The sequence below is a fragment of the Leopardus geoffroyi genome, chromosome C3, assembly GCF_018350155.1.
Source record: "Leopardus geoffroyi isolate Oge1 chromosome C3, O.geoffroyi_Oge1_pat1.0, whole genome shotgun sequence".
In the NCBI taxonomy this organism is placed as follows: domain Eukaryota; kingdom Metazoa; phylum Chordata; class Mammalia; order Carnivora; family Felidae; genus Leopardus; species Leopardus geoffroyi.
This window is the reverse complement of record NC_059338.1, coordinates 10,788,208-10,794,207: the sequence shown is the minus strand read 5'-3', so window position 1 is coordinate 10,794,207 and position 6,000 is coordinate 10,788,208.

The following is a 6,000-nucleotide window of genomic DNA, read 5'->3' as shown; positions in this document are numbered from 1 at the left end:
TAGATCTCATTGAGAACAATATATAAAGGAGGGGAGTGGGTGAGAGACTGAAAATGTGGAGGCAAAGCATTCCAGACAGAGGGAAGGTGAGACCCCAGGTCCTGATATGAGAAAGTGCCCAGCATGCTGGAGGAACCGTCAGCACGCAGGGCGCGGTGCTAGTACTCTATGGATTGATTGATGATTGATTGACGAGGATAGACAGTCGTCAACCCATGAGCTCAGTTTTCTGCAAGACTTCATTCAAGATTATAAGGGCCCTGCATTCATATACTCACAAAACTAAAACTATGAGCCAGTAAATTGGATGAGATAATATGATTCCAACTTTAGTAAGGATTCTTCTTTAGCAAAGAGAACTTTTAAAAAAAATTTTAATGTTTATTTATTCTTGAGAGAGAGAGACAAAGTACAAGTGTTGTGGGGGGAAGGGAGGGGGTGGCAGAGAGAAGGAGACACAGAATCTGAAGCAGGCTCCAGGCTCCAGATTCCAGGCTCTGAGCTGTCAGCACAGAGTCCAACATGGGGGTTGAACCTACAAACTGTGAGATCATGACCCGAACCACATGGGACGCTTAATTGACTGAGCCACCCAGGCGCCCCAAAGGGATCTTATAAATAGTGAGTTGTGTTCCCATACTTAAGTTAATCTTGTCTCTGAAGATTCCATTGATGTTTGACTTTGCAAGAATGAGTCTCTTGTGTGGAGGGGGTCCTGGTCGAGGCATCTCTGTAATTATACTGGGGCATTCTGCTACCTGGTTATGCATTCCATCATGGCGGGCCAGGTGTCCATTCTCTTTACTCAGACACGGAAGTTTTTCTGTCACCTGATGCCTCTTACTTCTGCATCCTTATCTCCCCCACTGCCTTTTATACACCCCTCACTCCAAGTCAAGCTAGAAACCCTTCCACTATCTGCTTTAGAAGGAAAATGTCTTCTCTGTGTAGATGTTTGTATATAATGATGAACTATGCAATGAAATCAGGACCTACAGCTGATTTCCCAATGGCTTTAAACTGATGTAAAAAGAAGAAATTCTCTGTGGCAAATAAATTATACCCTGGCCAGACCTAGACAGATGCCTTTCCTGGCATCTACTATCTCCCCTTTCCTTGGCTTTCCCATTGCTGTACAATCACTGTAGCCAAGCCAAGAGAACTCTAGACTTCTCCGGACCTTGAAAAGTTGAAAGTAGGAAAGAAAGGAGCTGGGATATCCCTTCACTGGGCCTTTGGGAAGCAACAGGTCTCAGCATTGTTGATCAAGCCCAGAAGATCATGCAGGGGCTGTCGTCCTCCTGAAAAAGGGCCCGGATAATGACAGTGGTGTGAATTATAAAGGAGAGGAAAGCCCCTGTAGGTTGGCCCTGACTGGCCCTGGCCCTCTAGCCCTTCTCTCTCTGCCCCTCCCCACTTGCGCTCTGTATCTCTCTGTCTCTCAAAAATAAATGTAAATAAAAAAAAATTTTTAAGTGAAACACAAAGTAACCTAACATGTTGTAGGCATTTCATATGTATTATTTCACTTAATAAATATTCATTTCACATTTGTTATTTAGATAATCCCCTCAGTGACCCTATGAAATCAGTATTATTGTTAAATTCATTTTGCAAATGAGGACAGTGAGGTGTAGAGAGGGTTTGTTGACTTGCCTAAGGTTGCCTGTGGTAGAGTTGAAATTCAAACCCTGGCTGACTCCAAATTCTGTAAATTAAATATTATAGTCATCTGATTTTTTAATAATTTTTTAAAATGTTTATTATTTTTGAGAGAGAGAGAGAGAGACAGCACAAGCAGGGGAGTGGCAGAAAGAAAGGGAGACACAGAATCCGAAGCAGGATCCAGGCTCTGAGCTGTCAGCACAGAGCCCAACACGGGGCTCGAACTCACGAACTGTGAGATCATGACCTGACCCGAAGTCGGACACTCAACCGACTGAGCCAAACAGGCACCCCTATACTCATCTGATTTTAACAAATAGGTTGAATCATAGGATTTTAACAAATAGGTTAAAAAGTAGGTAACTTATTGTGTTTGACACAAGTCTTAAGCCTGATTTCTCTTATATATGCAGCCCCTAAGTTCACTTCCCGATTTTTGTGTGCTCATAATCCAATGTGCCAACACACTAGGCCACCAACACGTTAGCTAATAGCCATTGGTATTAACTGAGAGTATTGATTACTCATTTGTCTGCATAAGAAAAAACTGTATATTAAAATTGGAAAATGTTACAGAAACAATTTTCGTGGAAAAATTTTTTTCAATTTTTTAATGTTTATTTTTGAGAGAGACACACACAGAGTGTGAGCAGGAGAGGGGCAGAGAGAGGGAGACACAGTATCCAAAGCAGGTTCCAGGCCCTGAGCTGTCAGCACAGAGCCCAACACGGGGCTCGAACTCACAAACCATGAATTCATGACATGAGCCAAAGTCGGATGATTCACTGCCTGAGCCACCCAGGCACCCATGGGAAATATTTTTGAGGTGAAAGTTACTGCCCACCAAGGCTACAGTGGGTAAAATTCTAGGACATCCCTCTTTTATTTTCATCCCCCATTTCAATCCCTCATCTCCCAGGGGGGGTCCCTGCTAACTGATCACTGAAGAAGATCCTGGACAATAATCCACTTTGCAAACTGCAAGCTCTTAATAGCAGGATTCTTCATGTTTGATATTATGGTGCTGGATATGTTTACTTGTCATATTTTTTAGACTTGATTCAGTCTTTTATTCTCCCCTTATATGGGTATTTCATTCTTAAATAGAAAAGTTAGAATGAAATAGCATCAAAGTTTGAGTCCTGAGTCCCCACGATCTTCAAATGGATAACAATCACAGCAGTAATGACAGCGATACCAGCAACAGCTAGAAGGTTCTACGCAATGAAGCAAAGTAACAGCATAAGGCAGACAAACTCACATTCAAATCAACCATGGGAAGAAAAAGAACAGTAATCCAGACAATAAAATAGACATTGACTTAGAATATCCTTTTCTTTCAAGTTTTGGTGTCATGTAACACTAAATTAACGAGAAAGGGGCAGTCTTGGACGTGTTCTGTTTGGAGTTCCTTACAGAGCCACTGATCCTGGAAAAGTGGGAAGGAAGCAGCTAGGAAACGGGAGCACAGGAAGCTGTACCTCAGAATCAAGTCCGTTACCCCAGAAAGTAGTTTGCTCTCAGACTGATGCTGTCAAGAAAGTCACTAACTCTCGATGGGCAGCCGCGTTGCTTACATGAAAAAAGAGCAAAGAACACGTGTGTGCATGTGCACAGTCCCCAATTATGCATTAAAAAACAATTTTCCCTATTTTCTTCTCTTTGGGGGTTGGTACTGAGGCAACAGGAAAAGAAAATTGCTTAAGGTCAATAGTTTCATTATAAAACTAGGATTATGTGGTTCCGTAAGGGCAAGCAATAATCCTGGATTTATGAGATGTAGCGAAAAGGAAGTGGAGTTTTGCTCAGAGCTTTACAAGACATGGTGAGAAACTCCAAACCTGTAAGCCCAGAAGAAATGACCCGGTGACACTGAGTTTCCTGCCTGAAAACGTCTAGTCTACGTCTAACAGCCCACAAAGCTATTTCTCTGTTTCAGTTTTACTCTAGGATGGCCTTTGCTGGCTTTCTGCGGATTCCTAGAACACGAACCACTCTAGTAAAGAGTAGAGTTATTTTCTTAAATGCTTATCTATCTATTTATTTATTTATTTTGAAAGGGGGTGGAGGGGCAGAGGCAGAGAGAGAGAGAATCCCAAGCAGGCTCCATGCTGTCAGTGCAGAGCCCAACGTGGGGCTCGATCCCATGGCTGTGAGATCCTCACCTGAGCTGAGATCAAGAGTCCGACGCTCAGCCGACCGAGCCACCCAGGCGCCAGGGGAGAAAAGTTGTTTTCAAAAAGTCAGCTTTGTCAAGGTATAATTGGTGCATAATAAAGCCCAGTGTACAATTCCCTGAGTTTGGCAGATGTAGACAGTTACGTCACCACCACTACAATCAAGTTACCAAACAGCTTCTTTGCCCCCAGGAAGTTTTCTCATGCCTGTTAGCAGTGACTCCCCTCACCAGCCCTGGTCTCCAGGAAGTGCCAATCTTCCCGCCAGCACCGTCTGCCTCCGGAGAATTTCATATAAATGCCGTCAAACAATAAGTGGCCTTTCAGTCTGGCTTCTTTCCCCTGGTAAACCGCTTGCGAGACTCCTCCCTGTTGCTGCACAAATCACTGCCGTTCCCTGGTGTTGCTGAGTAGTATTCCGCGGTGTGGACGTGCCAGACTTGGTTCACCCATAATTCAAGCCATTTGAGTGGTTTCCAATTTTTAGCTATGACGAATAAAGTTGCTACGGGCGTGTATCGTTTTATGAATACATGTTGTTGTTGTTTTTTAATGTTTGTTTTTGAGAGAGGAAGAGCCTAAGCAGGGGAGGGGTGGAGAGAGACGGCCACAGAGGATCCCAACCAGGCACTGCACTGTCAGCAGTGAGCCCAATGCAGGGGCTCGAACTCACGAACCAGGAGATAGTGACCTGAGGCAAAATTGGACGCTCAACCAACTGAGCCACCCAGATGCCCCTATTCACGTGTTTTCTTAAATGAGACAGCTCTATGACTAAATATTTTGTTGTATCCTTTTTTCTATTGTAAATTTGGTTTCTCGTTCATTATGCATTCTAATGGTTATTTGTGTATGTGAATGGTGTTATTTTTTTTCATGTTAACCTTATATCTTGCTGCCCTGCTGAATCCTTTTATTGAGATTTTCTCTAGGATTTCTAGCTACACTGTTATGTCTCCTGCATGCAGAGGTTGCCTTATTTCTCCTTTCATATCCATCTGCCTATGACTGTTTTCTCTTTTCTTTTTACCCTAGCTAGCACCTCGAGAATGATGTTAGGTGGCCATGGAGGTGGCAGATATCTTTTCCGCGTCCCCGATCTTTTTGGGAATGTCGCTAGAATTTCCCATTCATTAAGGTGCTAGCTTTAGGTTGGAGATAGATATCTTTTATCATTTTAAGGAAATATTTTCTCAAGAGTTTTAATTGGCAGGGGGAGGGTCTGGGTGGCTCAGTCAGTTGAGGGTCTGACTCCTGGTTTGGGCTCAGGTCATGATCCCAGGGTCATGGGGTAGAGCCCCACCTTGGGCTCCGTGCTACCTGTGGAGCCCTGCTTGAGATTCTCTCTGTGTCCCACTTCCCCTTCCTCACTTGCACGCGCACTCTCTGTCTCTCTCAAATAAATTAAAAAAATGAGTTTTAATTAGGAAGGGATGTTGAATTTGTCAAAGAATTTTTAGCATCTCTAGAAACAATCACGTGGATTTTTTCCCTTATACCCTTATACATATCATTAAAAGGATAAATCATATTAATACGGTTTCTAATATTTAATCTTTGAATTCCTGGGATAAACCTCATTTGTTCATGGTATGTTATTTTTATTATTTTATTAATATGGTTCCACGAAAAGTTTTTAAGATTTTTCCACCAATATTTGTAAGTCGTGTTAGTCTAGTCTGTAACTTTCATTTTCTTTTCTTCCTTCCTTTCTTTCTTTCTTTCTTTCTTTTTTTTTTTTTTTTTTGGTGCTAGTTTAATCAGGTTTAGATATGCTGTACGTGCTTCATAAAAAGAATTTGGAAGTTTTCCTTCATTTTGTATGCTGTAAAGCAACGTACACTATAAAATGCACAGTTCTGACTAATTTAGTTATTTTTAACTCTAACGAGGTTATTTCAGGATAAATTTTCACTGAGTTTCCCCAGGCACACCCACCTCATCTATTGCTGTGCTCAACAGGATTTTTTTTTAAAGGTAATGATCATGTTCACTCTTATGTGGATCCTGAGAAACTTACCAGAAGACCATGGGGGAGGGGAAGGGAAAAAAAAAAAGGTTAAAGAGGGAGGGAGCCAAAACATAAGAGGCTCTTAAAAACTGAGAACAAACTGAGGGTTGATGGGGGGGGGGGGGGGGGGTGGGTGATGGGCATTGA